Source organism: Corvus kubaryi, unplaced genomic scaffold (assembly GCF_017639235.1).
Source record: "Corvus kubaryi isolate FWS band 111438036 unplaced genomic scaffold, C.kubaryi_AGA036_p1.0 37395, whole genome shotgun sequence".
In the NCBI taxonomy this organism is placed as follows: domain Eukaryota; kingdom Metazoa; phylum Chordata; class Aves; order Passeriformes; family Corvidae; genus Corvus; species Corvus kubaryi.
The window spans coordinates 2,172,685-2,185,858 of NW_024581134.1; positions in this window are offsets into that span (position 1 = coordinate 2,172,685).

The following is a 13,174-nucleotide window of genomic DNA, read 5'->3' on the forward strand; positions in this document are numbered from 1 at the left end:
TGTAGGAGGAAAAATATTGTCCTAATCAGCACACTTCAGAGATCCTGTAAATAATATTAGAGCAAAGCTTGCAGTCTGGTCAGACAGATTTTCTGTTTCTTTTTTTTTTTCATTGAATTTCTTCTATTTTGTTGCTTTGAGTTTTAGGAAGGAGGCAAAGGGGATTAATTTCATCCCAAAGTTTTACTGTGCATGTTTCTAAAACATATCACCCATATGACAGAACTAGACAGAACTCTTGAGAAACACCTCCATAAATCAGAATTGGTGTAGCATTCTTCCAGTTCCAGTAATGTAGTGGTCAGAGTAGATTTTCATGGATTTTGTGCAGGATTTGTACCCTTTGAAAAAACATGAAGAAGAAATAATTTTGCCTTTATTGAAGTTCTAATATTGAATTATTTACCATGGCTTCTTTGCCTTCAAATTTAGCAGAGAATAGACAATATAAGAATTAAGAACATTTATAAATGTATTATGAGCTCATTGTCTGGATACTGGCAAGACAGAAAATTAGAAATATTCAGTGTAAACCTAATTTAATTGGATTTAACTAAAAATGCTATCAGCTCATATTTCTCATACACAAGATGAATTAAAATCAAATAAAAAGTTGTAATAACATATGAAAATGAAAAAATAGTTGTGGGTCCCTCTCTGATGAAAAGTAATGGGAAACATAGCAAAAATACACCTTTTTGAAACTAATTAAGATCTAAAGGTCATAATGGAGAAACTAAAGGAAAGACTTCTATTCCTTAAATCATGGTGCATGGCTCTGTTTTCTGCAAGACGAATTAAACCTAAATCATAAATTCAAAGTGGTAGTACAAGTCTGCATGTCGTTCTTCTTGGAGTGAGCAGACACTAGAGGCAGTACTTGAATTTTTTTTTTCCCTTTCTCCAAGGGAAAGATTTATGCTATGATAAAGATTTTGAAGCCTTCCAAGTGGGGTGTATGGTTGTATTCTTGTGACTAAAATGCAATTAGCAGAGCTAAACTTAGTTCTCTTCCCTCTAGTAGCAGAGAATGAGTTTAGCTCTATCTGCAGTGGGAGAGGCAAGCAGCTGGTGTGCTAAGACCATTGCCAAAGCAGTCAGACGAGTGGCATTATTTTTTAATGTATGGTATCAAGAGCTTTGCTTTCCTGGCCTGAAATATGAGTGCTTTACTAGTAAAGCCAGTCTGATAAATGTGATAGTTTTGTAGAAAATTTCAACTTTGGGAGGGTAACATGAAAAAAAAGAACACTGTCTCATGAAATCCTTGAGTCTAAACTGCAAAGTATCGATTCAGGTGTCTCCAAATTTTGTCAGACTGGTTCCTTCTGTGTTGTCAATGGTGGGCTAGTCAGGGTTTCCAAGAAGTGTTCTGGTTTCTCCTGCTGACCTGTCTTGTGGTTCTGCCCTGGCTGTGATGTCCAGTGAAGCTGCAGAGCAGATGTGGAACATAGGACAGGGGAGAGGACAGAAGGCATTTTAACTGTATTCCCATACAGCACATCTAGAGATGCTTAAACTGCTTGTTTGGCATAAGTGGGGAATTCAAAGGGGGGGAAAAGGAAAGGTTAGGAGCTTGAAATGGTTTGTCTGAAGTAAAAATTACTTTTTTTTATAATACACACTTATTTGAAGAAAAGAGTTCACCAGTTGTGAAAAAAAATAATTAGTGGAAACCCACATTTTCCATTAAAGTCAGTTTCCATGAAAACTTTCTTATCAAAATTTTACCGTGTGCTCTTTGATTTGGCTCACAATGGCACACGAAGCTGTTGGCGACCAGACTTTGTAAAAGGGGCTTTTTTTGAAGCATTCATTTACTCAGCTACTGGCACACTCTTCCAAGAAAGTCTCTCTAGGGATTTTGTCATTCTTGCCTAAGTAAAATTAATAATAAATAAGTAAAGCTTATAAAATAAAATAATCAAACTGAATCCAAAAGACATCCAAACTGAAGATGTCAGAACCTGTTTGCTTTTAACCAGATCCTTGAATTCTGCAGAAGATAAATACTCTAATTCTTTGCAATTCTGGTGTTGAAATCATGTAGCCAAAACTTCTGCTTCAAACTTGCATGGAACAATAGCACTATTTCAATATAGCATCAAGGTTAGTTTAAACAGCAGAAAGTTGGTTTCCTCACTTCTACATAATTACAAAGACCAGGAAGAAATTTAAGGAAATAAAACACTAATACAAATCAATATCTATTTTCCACTACAGATTGCGCTGTCAAAAAAACCTGCACTGCTGCAGAACAAAAAAAAAAACAAAACACATTCCAAAAACTATTTTCATGTTGCTTGGAAAGTAATGATTAATCTTCTATGATTGATTGATCTGTGGTCTTCAAAATGGCACTTTTTGAAATGTGAATGCTATTCCCAGTTTTCTGAATATTGTGACTGAGGTGCACACTACCTTTGGACTCTTGGGGAGTCAGGGAAAGAGCAGCATTTGTCCTAAATGCTTCCAAATTACTGTTAATACACTGATTCTTGAAAATCAACGCAGAAAATTAGGATACATGATAGAGGAAATTTAACTTCATCTCTTGAAAATTTTCTATTTATTCATTTGTGCAGGAATTTTGCACCTTGAGGTAATATCAATAATCACCATTAGAAACTGGACTTTATCCTCTGCTCAAAAGTGCCCTGGGTAATCCGTGCAGGTGCTTAGTGGAGGGCTAAGCAATAAAAGGGAACTGAGAAAGGATGTCTGGGACTTCAAAATAGTCTGGAGACTTCAAATATTTAAAGAAAAAGAATATCCTGGCTGCTTCCCGAGAGGCCTGGAGCCTACCGGCCTTTGGAGTGAAGGTGGGGCTGTGAGCCAGGCACAGGCCCCAATGGGGAGAGGTCTGCAGGAAAAGGGATTTTTGGGGGGAACCAACATGTATTTATGTCCTCAACATGTTGTGAGCTCTGTGTTCCCAAACACTTCTCGGAAATGAGCAAGTTTTTGGTTTAACCTCCCGAGTGTTTCCTCATGCCTCCTCCCTTCCTCTCCCCTCTCCCCCGAAAATCTGTAGAATGTGACAACTTTAAGCTTTCTGAGCAGAGTTTTGGTACAAATTCAGTGTTTACAATTTCACCCCCTACCCTTCAAATCCCACTACAGGCACCTCATCTGGCAGCTCTTTAAAATATACCCACACTCTTTGTGTGTCTCTGCTAATCTCTGTGTCTCTGAGACAATGGAACAGAACTGCACAAAAATTAAACACACTCCCTCAATCATTCGGTTGTGTGGAGGACCAACAGTGACAACAGCAAATACCTTTTTTTACAAGGGTTTGAAGTGACAAATGCCTTTAGAAGGACATTTCCTTATGTGTCTGTCCAGGGAACATGATTGCCTGCATGAAAACGTTTCTGGTTCATTACTGATATTTATGCACAAGATCAAATTAAACAACCATTTATTTTAATTCAATGCATTTCTGGTTTCCTCAAGTTAGCTCTATGATTCATTGCAGACATAAAACATTAATAGGCATCTAATTAAACATATAATTCATCGAGATTAATTGTGGGAATTAATCTCAGTAAAAACCTATGTCTCAAAGTAAGATCTTTTCCTACTGAAGAGATATGCCATGAAAAATGGTGCAATATATCTTCTTTTATCATAAAATCAGATAAAAGTAAAACATGGTAATTGTTGTTTGTTATAACAAGACATAGGATTAAGGACAGAAAAGAACATATATTATCTTAACAACTGTTTGAACTCACAACTGGTTAACATTAGACTCTGGGATGAAAAAAATTAATCTAATCATGTCCCATCTACACACTCCAGGAAAACTTCTGCATTATACAAAATCCTTAAGCCAGAGAAATGGAAGGTTTGTTGAAGGGCAAGTGAGTGTAAATGGAATGGAACAGGACTGTCTTTTGAGATGTTTCAAATGTCCAGGCTATATAGGCTTGCCATTGACCACACTCATGCTGAAGCTGACAGGGCTTTGATTGGCCAGACAAAGCTGATCCATTTGCCAGTGGATGTATTTATGTTTCTCAATTTTTGCTGCTTCTATTTTTGTCAGTACGTTTGTTCCTTTTTGATACAGGAGTTCTTTGTAGATGAAAAATGTTTCTGCAGTAGCAACTCATGGTGTGACCTGAAAGGGCTTTTAAAGTATTTTATTGGGTTCCTAAAAGGATATTCTAGGTTAGCCAATGTTCAGACTTGCCATAGGTCAACTTGTATTGGTATTTGGAAAACATTTACAGAAGTCCAGGGCAGTGGTTTTCATGCAAGGTGTAGAGATCATTTCACTCCACGCCTTGAGCACTGGTGCCGAGGTGGTAATTCTGTAGCAGTGCACAATAGTACTCCAGAAAGGCAACTGAAAGGTGCAATAGCTACTTGAAGTAGCAGTGGGACATTTAAAAACTCAGAGTGCAACTGCTGGTGCTGGAATGTGTCAGGAAGTTTAGCCATGACTTTATCCTGTGCATCTAATAACAACCTCAGCTGCTGCTAGTCTTTTGTGCTTCACCCCAAGTCTAAGAGCAACCTACCAAATGCAGCATTTCCCTGCTTTTTATGCTGTTACAGCTCTGAGGTCAAGCATTTTCAAGTTGAATTTGGTCACCACTTTTCAAATGTCAGCACTTTGGAATTATTTTTCCTCTCTTCCTTCCCTACATAATAAGAGGTAAAATGGCAGATCTACTCCCAAGGTCCTATGAGAAGCTGGACCAGGTTGTATTTAGTTTATTTATTTAGTAAATGGTGTTACTCATCACTTTGTAACAGTGGTTTTAAAGCTTAGATATGGCTTCTCAAAAAAAAAAAAATCTTTTCTGTCTAATTCTTATCTGGCAAAATTATCTCGAGTTCTGCTTAAAGAATTTGCTTGGAAAATGTTGGAGAGATTTTAGATTATAGATCAAAAACATATACATATAAAAATTCTTACAGTGATTTCAACTTTTTTATTTACCTTATAAAGGAGACATTATATTTAGTTCTGGATCATTGCAAAGCAAAAGAATTATGACAGGTTTACCTAGAAAAACTTGGGTTTGATGATGGCATGCTGAGAAAGAGTTTTAGAAGGCATTTTGAAACTAAATAATGTGATCTTGTAAGGAGGATCAAGGCAAAAGTTAGGAGAAGTAATCAGTAAATTACAAGATTGGCAGTGGGTTTTCTGACTTAAAATCCTATGACTAAGTCTTTGGCTTCTTAAAAAATAGAAGGCTGAATACAGTAGAGATGAGAAAGTCTGTATGCAACTCATTTAGGAACTGTACAGCAAAAGGCGAAGACACTATAGAATTTTTTTTTTTTTGGTGAAAAAAGAGTATAAATTTGACAATTAGTATTAAGTGGGGAATTGAGCCTGAGATATCTTAGATATATATGGCTATGAGTGTTAGGTGAAGAATGGAGTCACAAAGGGGTGGAGCTGCTTGTTTAAAGTCCATTTGCAGGTTGATACCAAAATACAGAAACTGCTGTGCTGTGTCCAGTGGAGCAGGTCTGCCATAGGACTGGCGTGGTCCCTGGCATTCCCAGGGTTAGGCACCCAGTTTTGCTGTTTCCTGGTCACTTCAGCAGGTCCCCTCATCTTGGATATTCATGTGCTCTGTTTGTGGGACTGTAACATCCTGTTTGATGCCTTAACCAAAAGAGCAGTCTTATGGGTATTTTCCTGAGTTTTTATACCATTTGTATGTTAATGGCATTCTTAACTGTCACACACTAAAACAGTGAGGCACTTCTGAAAATGAATTATTTCTTCCTGAAAGCAGCATCCAGCACTCCTCAAACAAGGTAATAAAGCTCTGTTGAGATGTAATTCTCTTCTATAAGACATTGCTTGCTCGTTCTGGAATCATTAAAAATCAACCACCAAATCAATGGGTCTCATTAGAAATCTGTCTTTTTGCTTAATGCTATTGATTTAATCTGTTTTAGAAATCCCTATTAACCATTAGTTAATTAAACACATGACAGTTATATAGATTAGGTAAACCTGACTGCTATCTCAGGAAGCTCAGAATAGATAAAGTGTTTATCATGTAAGATTCTTTTAATTAAAAGACACAGTTTAGATATCTCATACCCTCTAAAGCTTATGTAATAAAGTCTTCAACCAATAGTAATTATATGTTAGTAATACATGTATTGATATACAAAAAACTAAATAAGTGCCTGATAGGCTAGAAATCAGTTTGTGCAGCTGATATGGTCTCTGACCTGCATAAAAGTGAAAGGCAACGATTTCCTGAAGAAATGCATTTCTGTGGGACAAATGCACAATTCCTAAGGCTTGCAATCAAGTTCCAAGAGGACAACAGTGTGCAGGAATAAGTGATGGAGCCAATGCAGCCTTGGACTCCTCTGAATCCTACATCATCTGCCCATGTTGTCTGTAGGGATCCTGGTACCCAGAGCCTCTTCTCTTGACTCAATCTCTAATTCTTTAAATGCTGGTTTATGTGCTTGTCTCTCCGAAAGGTAAGTATGAACAGAGAAAAACTTGTTTCTTCCTCTTGTCTGCCCCTTTCTGACACTTCAGTCATGTAATAGTTGCAAATGGCTCCTTGTATTGAAAAAAACAGGGATTAGGACTAGGCTGTCTACAAATCCCATTCCATCACCTATTCTGAGATGAGGGAAAATTTCTAGTAAAGCATAGCTGTATTTCAGTGATTTTTCAGGCTAAGAATTTAAGTTATACCAAGCTCGGGACAGAAGAGATTTTCTCTAGGATATAAGCCTGAGCCTTCTAATCAAATCACATTTTGAAAACTTAGTAATGCTGTTTAAAAACTTGCTTATTCCTCAGATTTTAATCTGTCTTTTAGAAAAAGAGATCTGAATTTTGCCTTTATAGCATTCAAAGATTAAAAAGAAGCCCTTTCTAAACCATTGTCCCATTGTTTAATTCATATTTGAAGAGAATGCAAAACAGAGGAAGAAAAATGTCAGTTCTGGTTTATTTGTGTTTACCACATAATTGTACTGAATTGATGCTTCCCTGTGAAATCCAGCTGAATGAAATGCCCTGAAATAGTAGTGTTTGCTCTAAATAGGCTTAATTTTGTGTTTCTTGTTCACTAATAATTTGAAAAGAAGACACTTTTCTTGTGTGGTAGGCTTCCTTAGCTCTAAATACTCTTTCTCTTCTTTTTGAGTTCTTTTCAAATGAAATGCTCTGTGCTTCCATTGCAGAACACAGTGTACTGAGAAGCACTGTTGGAAATTAATTAATTGAATAATTTCTAAATCTGTTGTTTAGCTTCAGTCTATGAAAAGACTGGGTGCTGTAATGCTCAGCACCTAAGCTGATATTTAAATCCATTTTTAAATCCAGTTCCCTTTCAGCCAAATTAGGCTGAAAAGCTTTCGCTCTTCCCTCATGAACTGTTTCTAGTGACTCTCTTTTCAAGGTTCTCTTCCTTCACATCACAATTGTTTTAAGTGTAATTATACTCCTCTACTATTATACTAAAATTAAAAACGCTCCTTTATTGTTGTTCCATATGCTTTCCTGAAACTTCTCATTTCTTTCACTGTTAAAAGGACCATCTGACATATATATTTCTGTGAAAATGGCAGATACAGGGGTTTATGACTTGTGTAACTTGCATAAAATGTTGCAGGGTTTTAAATGTGCACTCTCTCCCTATCTCTGCCTATACATACATAGATACAGGCATATATATATGTGTGTGTGTGTGTGTGTGTATGGCCTATTGCTAGTTTGCAGGTTTGTGGATTCTTTGAAATTGAAAAGGCCAGGGTCTCTGCAGTCATTGCTGTAATTGTGCAAACACTGCCAGTATCTGTTCTAGCTGCTGGTGGTAGTTCAGTGAATAACTACTGTTGTGCTACAGCCAAAACTTGTACCAGCATTTCCTGGATAAAAGCATTTGTGCTGAATTTTAGATATCCATGTTCATATGGCTACGTCTAAAGCAGTCATCACAGCTTCTGTCAGAGGGGTACAGTAGAAGTGGGCACTTCCAGGGATGCTTTATCTCATCTAAAGATGGATTACTAAAGTAGTTCAGAAAAAAAAAATATTTTAGAAGTGCTTTTTCTTTCCATTATCTAAAAAGGGAGACTATATATAGATCAGACATAGATGGTTACATCACAGGAGCCTAAAGTTAGGTGATGTGAATCCCACGCTAAAATTTCGTGTCTGCACATTTTTAGGTCTAATTTTAAGAAGTTCTTTTTATAAAGAACACTTTGAAGTGGACTGGACCACAGATACCTTTATCGCTTTTACTTTTTGCTGGGAATTGCCAACAGATTTGATCCCTCAGCCTGGCTCTTGCCCATGCAAGGAACTTATCAGCAGCCATGAAAAAATGAAAAGTCCTTTTTTTGTGCCTAATAATTTTAGCAGTTAACTAGAAAGCAAGATTTTAGAAATAAAACCAAGATATAAAAAGATATAAACCAAGTCTGCATTAAGGAAAGATATCTGAAATTTGACATAATTTCAGTGCCTGTATGATATGAAAATCTACTTCTGATCATAACCTTACAAGATGGTTAATACTTTGGGGCTATATAAGGTGTAGAGGACTCTTCATATTAATAGAAAACATCAAAGAAAAAAAATACCTCTGATTGGCAGGAATGCCACGTCATTAATATTTTTTATAGGCTTTCAAAATTCACTCTCTTGCATGGCTCAATTCCAAGCTATATCTAATTTTTTTTCCCTCCCCCACAAGTAACCAAGATAATGTCCTGGCTCTACTGAAATCTCTGAGTCTCAATCAGAGAGGTTTTTATCTGCCTGAAGTGGTACAAAAGCACTAAAGGCTGGTGTCCTAATTTAAGTTATGCTAACCAGGAGGCTCAAGAGGAGACTGGTGCTGTGGGCTTTCCAGATCAGTCAGTGCCAATTTGTGAGATACTTCAAGAAAACCTATCCCTCCCAACCAAACCCTAAGGTTTGTTCTAGAAACTGGGCATTTTGAGGTACAGAAGTAATTCCAGATAGTGTAAAGTTTCCCATGATTTGTTAAGTGGCATCTAGGAAATGTGAAAAAAAACCAGCTGAGAGTCTTTGATCTGTCTTATTCACTACAAAATCGAAGTACAGATTAAAGTTATATTCAATGTTTGCTCAAAGATCTCGAGATGAGCGTCCTTTTGATTCTGAAAGTAAAATTAATGCCTGAGAAAACCGCACCATGACCTTTAGGTGTCTCCTATATTACTGAGCCTGTCAAGCAAGGCTTAGCAGAGAGGAAACTTGATTATGGTGAAAATTTATTTTCCAATATACAAACAATAATGTGTTAACTGCTGTTGGATAAGGCTTTGCTTCAGATGGGAGGGCTTGGTGTCCTCATGATAGACCTGATGCAGAATGATTTTTGGGTTTTTTTTCTTTTATTTATTCTCTGTATTCCTTAAATATATATTTGTAGATAAATGTGGAAGTTAGTGCATTGGATTTTGGTCTGACAGAAGTGGGATACAAGCGTTATCTGGTTGCTGGAGGGTTACTGAAAGTCATTGGACACACTTCAGTCTTGGGCTTCAGTGTTATGAGAGCAACTCTGAGAAATTTTAGATATTAGTTAAGTAGAATGTAAGGTCACAGGTTATGTGCTTTACATTCAGAGTCTTTGGGTAACACATAGAACAGGTGCCCACTTCTCTTTCTTCCTGACGAGACCATAAATGCAGGGCTAATTAATCCTATATTTCAGGGGAGGTTTAGGTGTGGTATTATGAAAAATTTCCTCATTGAAAGGGTGGGCAAGCACTGGAACAGGCTGCCTAGGGAAGTAGTGATGTCACTATGCCTGGAAGTGTTCAAAAATCTGTAAATGTTGTGCTTAGGAGCATGGTTTAGTGGTAGACTTGGCAGTGTTGGGTTGATGGTTGGAATCGAGGATTTTAGAGGCTTTTTCCAACCTTAATGATTCTGTATTCTCTCTTTCTGACTTACTTAAAACTGAATTCCTCTCACCCCTACCGACAGTAAGAAAATTTTTAGAGGAAGATGAAAAGTACACCCATTTGAGGTCTGTTGGGTTTTTTTGCTGGTATAAAATCTGAGCACCCCAAGTAAAAAAGGCACTCCAGAATATTACTTTTGTAGATTTTAAGCACATCATCCTTTATCTCCTATGAGTGCTTCAGCTTCAGGACTTGTATCATCTTCCCTGTGGTGGGGAGGGGAATATCTTAAACACTGCAGGAAACAGAGCTACTGTGAGAATGGAAGCCATTTAAATGCTGGCCCATTTTTATCACAATGGTATAATTGACGCTGTTCCAAGGTACAAAGCTGATTTTGTGAGAGGTCTGTGTTTTTAATATTTCAATTAAGGTTCTATTTTTTTGTTTGCACTTAGATATACTGTCAAGTTGTTACAGATCTTGTTCATACACGACTATGAAATAGAGCATGACAGTTGTTCAATTTAAAATAGTGGATTTAATAGAAACAGATTATTCATAGGTGTGTCTCAAAACAGCTCTAGAGCAAGTTACTCAATTTTCCAGTTTATTTATTCATAAATTCTGAAGTGCTTAGCAAGAAATGAAGCAAAAATGCAGAAATACAGCACATTCTTCATTTTGACATATCTATGACTTATGCTTGTCAAAACATTCATCTTTTATTGATGTTTGAAAGAGGTTAGTGTTCATTAAATACAAGACTTGGAGAGGTAGCTGTGGTTAATTAGGAAAATGTGACTTGTTTATGGATGCTAAAAAGCATTTGAGTGTCCTACATATTAAAGATGCTGAGAAATTAATTGTTAACGTGAGATGTCTTGTTATTTCTTGTGATTCAGAAGTTAAAACTGTAGTTCAAGATTCTTAAATGCATTCGGACATGCAATTTCCACTGATCTCAGTAGGAGCTTGCTTCCAACTAATTAATTTCTCAGAATTTGCCTTTCTCTCTACTGATATTGCACATACTTAGGGACAATAACCAAAGTCCTAGCTCCTTCAGAGGAGCTTTCTTATTAGGATCAATTACTTGTCAGTGCTATATTATAAAGTTAATCCAGACTGTTCTTGGTGCTTTTTCTTTTCATGTGCTTTGTTTATCCCTAATCTGACTTCATTTGCCCAGGGAGACACCCTGCTTCAGAGGTGATGGGATCTGATAAGCACCAGAAGCACTGTGAATCAATGAATATTTCCTTGGCCTGATCAATCCACACCCCAGATAAACAGCCCATAGATGATAAAACCCGTGCTCTGGGCTGCACATCAGGATTACACACTGAAAATTTCCTTCTTATATAAGGAGTTGAATCCTAATGGGTCTTGTCCTTAGCCTGAAATCTCTGGCCAACATCCAAATTTCACAGTGTTCTGATATAAACAAGTCTTTTGCTGGATACCAGAGATACTTCCCAGAGAATTACTTAGGATATAATTGAATGTTTAGATCCTTCAATTCAGCCATGATTAGGCTTTGTATGTCTTAAGAACCAACATTAGGCTGAAGCGTTGACTTCTTTCATTGAAGTCAATATGAGTTTTGCTACAGAGAAAGATGAGAAAGGAATGGGGTCCTTGGAGAACTTGCAAGGAGATGGGTGAAAACCAAATGTAATATATAGTGTCAAACTAAGATTAGTGCTGTGAAATCAAAGAAAAATTATCATGAGGCTAGGGAAAACAGAAAAGCCACAAAGTATAGTCACTGCAAACCACACAGTTTGTGTCATTTTGAGAGAAAAAAAAGTAAATCGGAGTTCCACTGTGTAAGAAGGATGTTGGTTGACACAGAAAAATATCCTCCAGTGATTAGGTCATATGATATTTACAGAGGAATTTAGCCTTGTGGTAGTCTGATTATTTAAAATTGGAGTTATAGTAGGGGAAAAAAACTCAAGCTCAAGATCATTAGCAAAATACAATGTCAGAATGTTTTAATTTCTTTTTTGTCCTTGGTGGATGTCCGTGGAGATGCCTGAAGTTCTGGGGGAAAAAAAAAAAAAAAAAGAATTTTATATTGCACTGCAAACCATACTTAGAACAGAAGATCCAAACTGAACTGATTTAGTACCTGTGCTGGTTTTGCTGGGACAGAGCTAATTTTCTTCACAGTGGCTTCTATGGGGCTGGGTTTTGGATTTGTGCTGACACAGTAATGATAACAAAGTGATGTTTATGTCATGGCTGAGCAGGGCTTACACAGAGCCAAGGCCTTTTCTGCTTTCTTTACTGCCTCAGTGGTGAGGGGGCTGGGGGTGCAGGGAAGGTGGGAGGAGGTGCAGCCAGGACAGCTGAAGGGGGGATGTTTGGAGTGCTGACATTTGTATTCCCAAGTCACCATTCCATGTGATGGGGCTCTGCTGTCCTGGAGATGGCTGAGCACCTGCCTGCCATGGGAAGTGGGGAATTAATTCCTTGTTTTGCTTTGTTTGCATCTGTAGGCTTTTGCTTTCCTTATTAAACTGTCTTTATCTCAACCCACGAGTTTTCCAGATTTTAGTCTTCCAATTTTCTCCCCAGTCCTGCTGGTGAGGGAATGAGCAGGCAGCTGAGTGGTACTTATTTGCTGGCTGGGGTTAAACCATGACAACACCCAATTTGCCTTTTAAATACCTTGTCTGGAGCTTCTGAAATAAAGGATTTGTTTGTACGTGCATGTAAGGGTGGGGGAAAACTGATTTCTGAGCCATGTTTAATTTAAGCAGAGTTTGTTTCTCCAGAAGAACTTACTGTGAGTTTTGGGGAAGAGAACACTGCAAGTGTCTCTGAATATGCTCTTTAATGAAAGGAAACAGGAGGAAAAATTGTTCAGGGAGCCTCCTCAACAGATTTTAAAAAATACTGAAAATGTCCATGGCAGTATTAGGAAATGGATATGTTCTCAGTGCTGTAACATTTCAAAGAAAACCCTCGGTATAGTAACAGCTCAAAGGCTCTGCAAACAACAAAAATATGCAACATGAATGTATTAATGTTTGCAGACACCAGGGTGCTGCAAGCCTTTCTTACTAGTCATTGAGAAGCAATGTGATGAGGCAATTTGAATAAATAATTTTATTCTTACTTTTTTAACTAGTAGTATTGTTTCCTTTAATATGTTGAAATGGCAGGATTATGTTACCCCTTTCACTTCTTTAGTTTTAAAAAATAAGAGCAATTAGTCTCAAGTATGTTATGTTAGTAAGTGCTTTAGCATTTGAAAACTGGA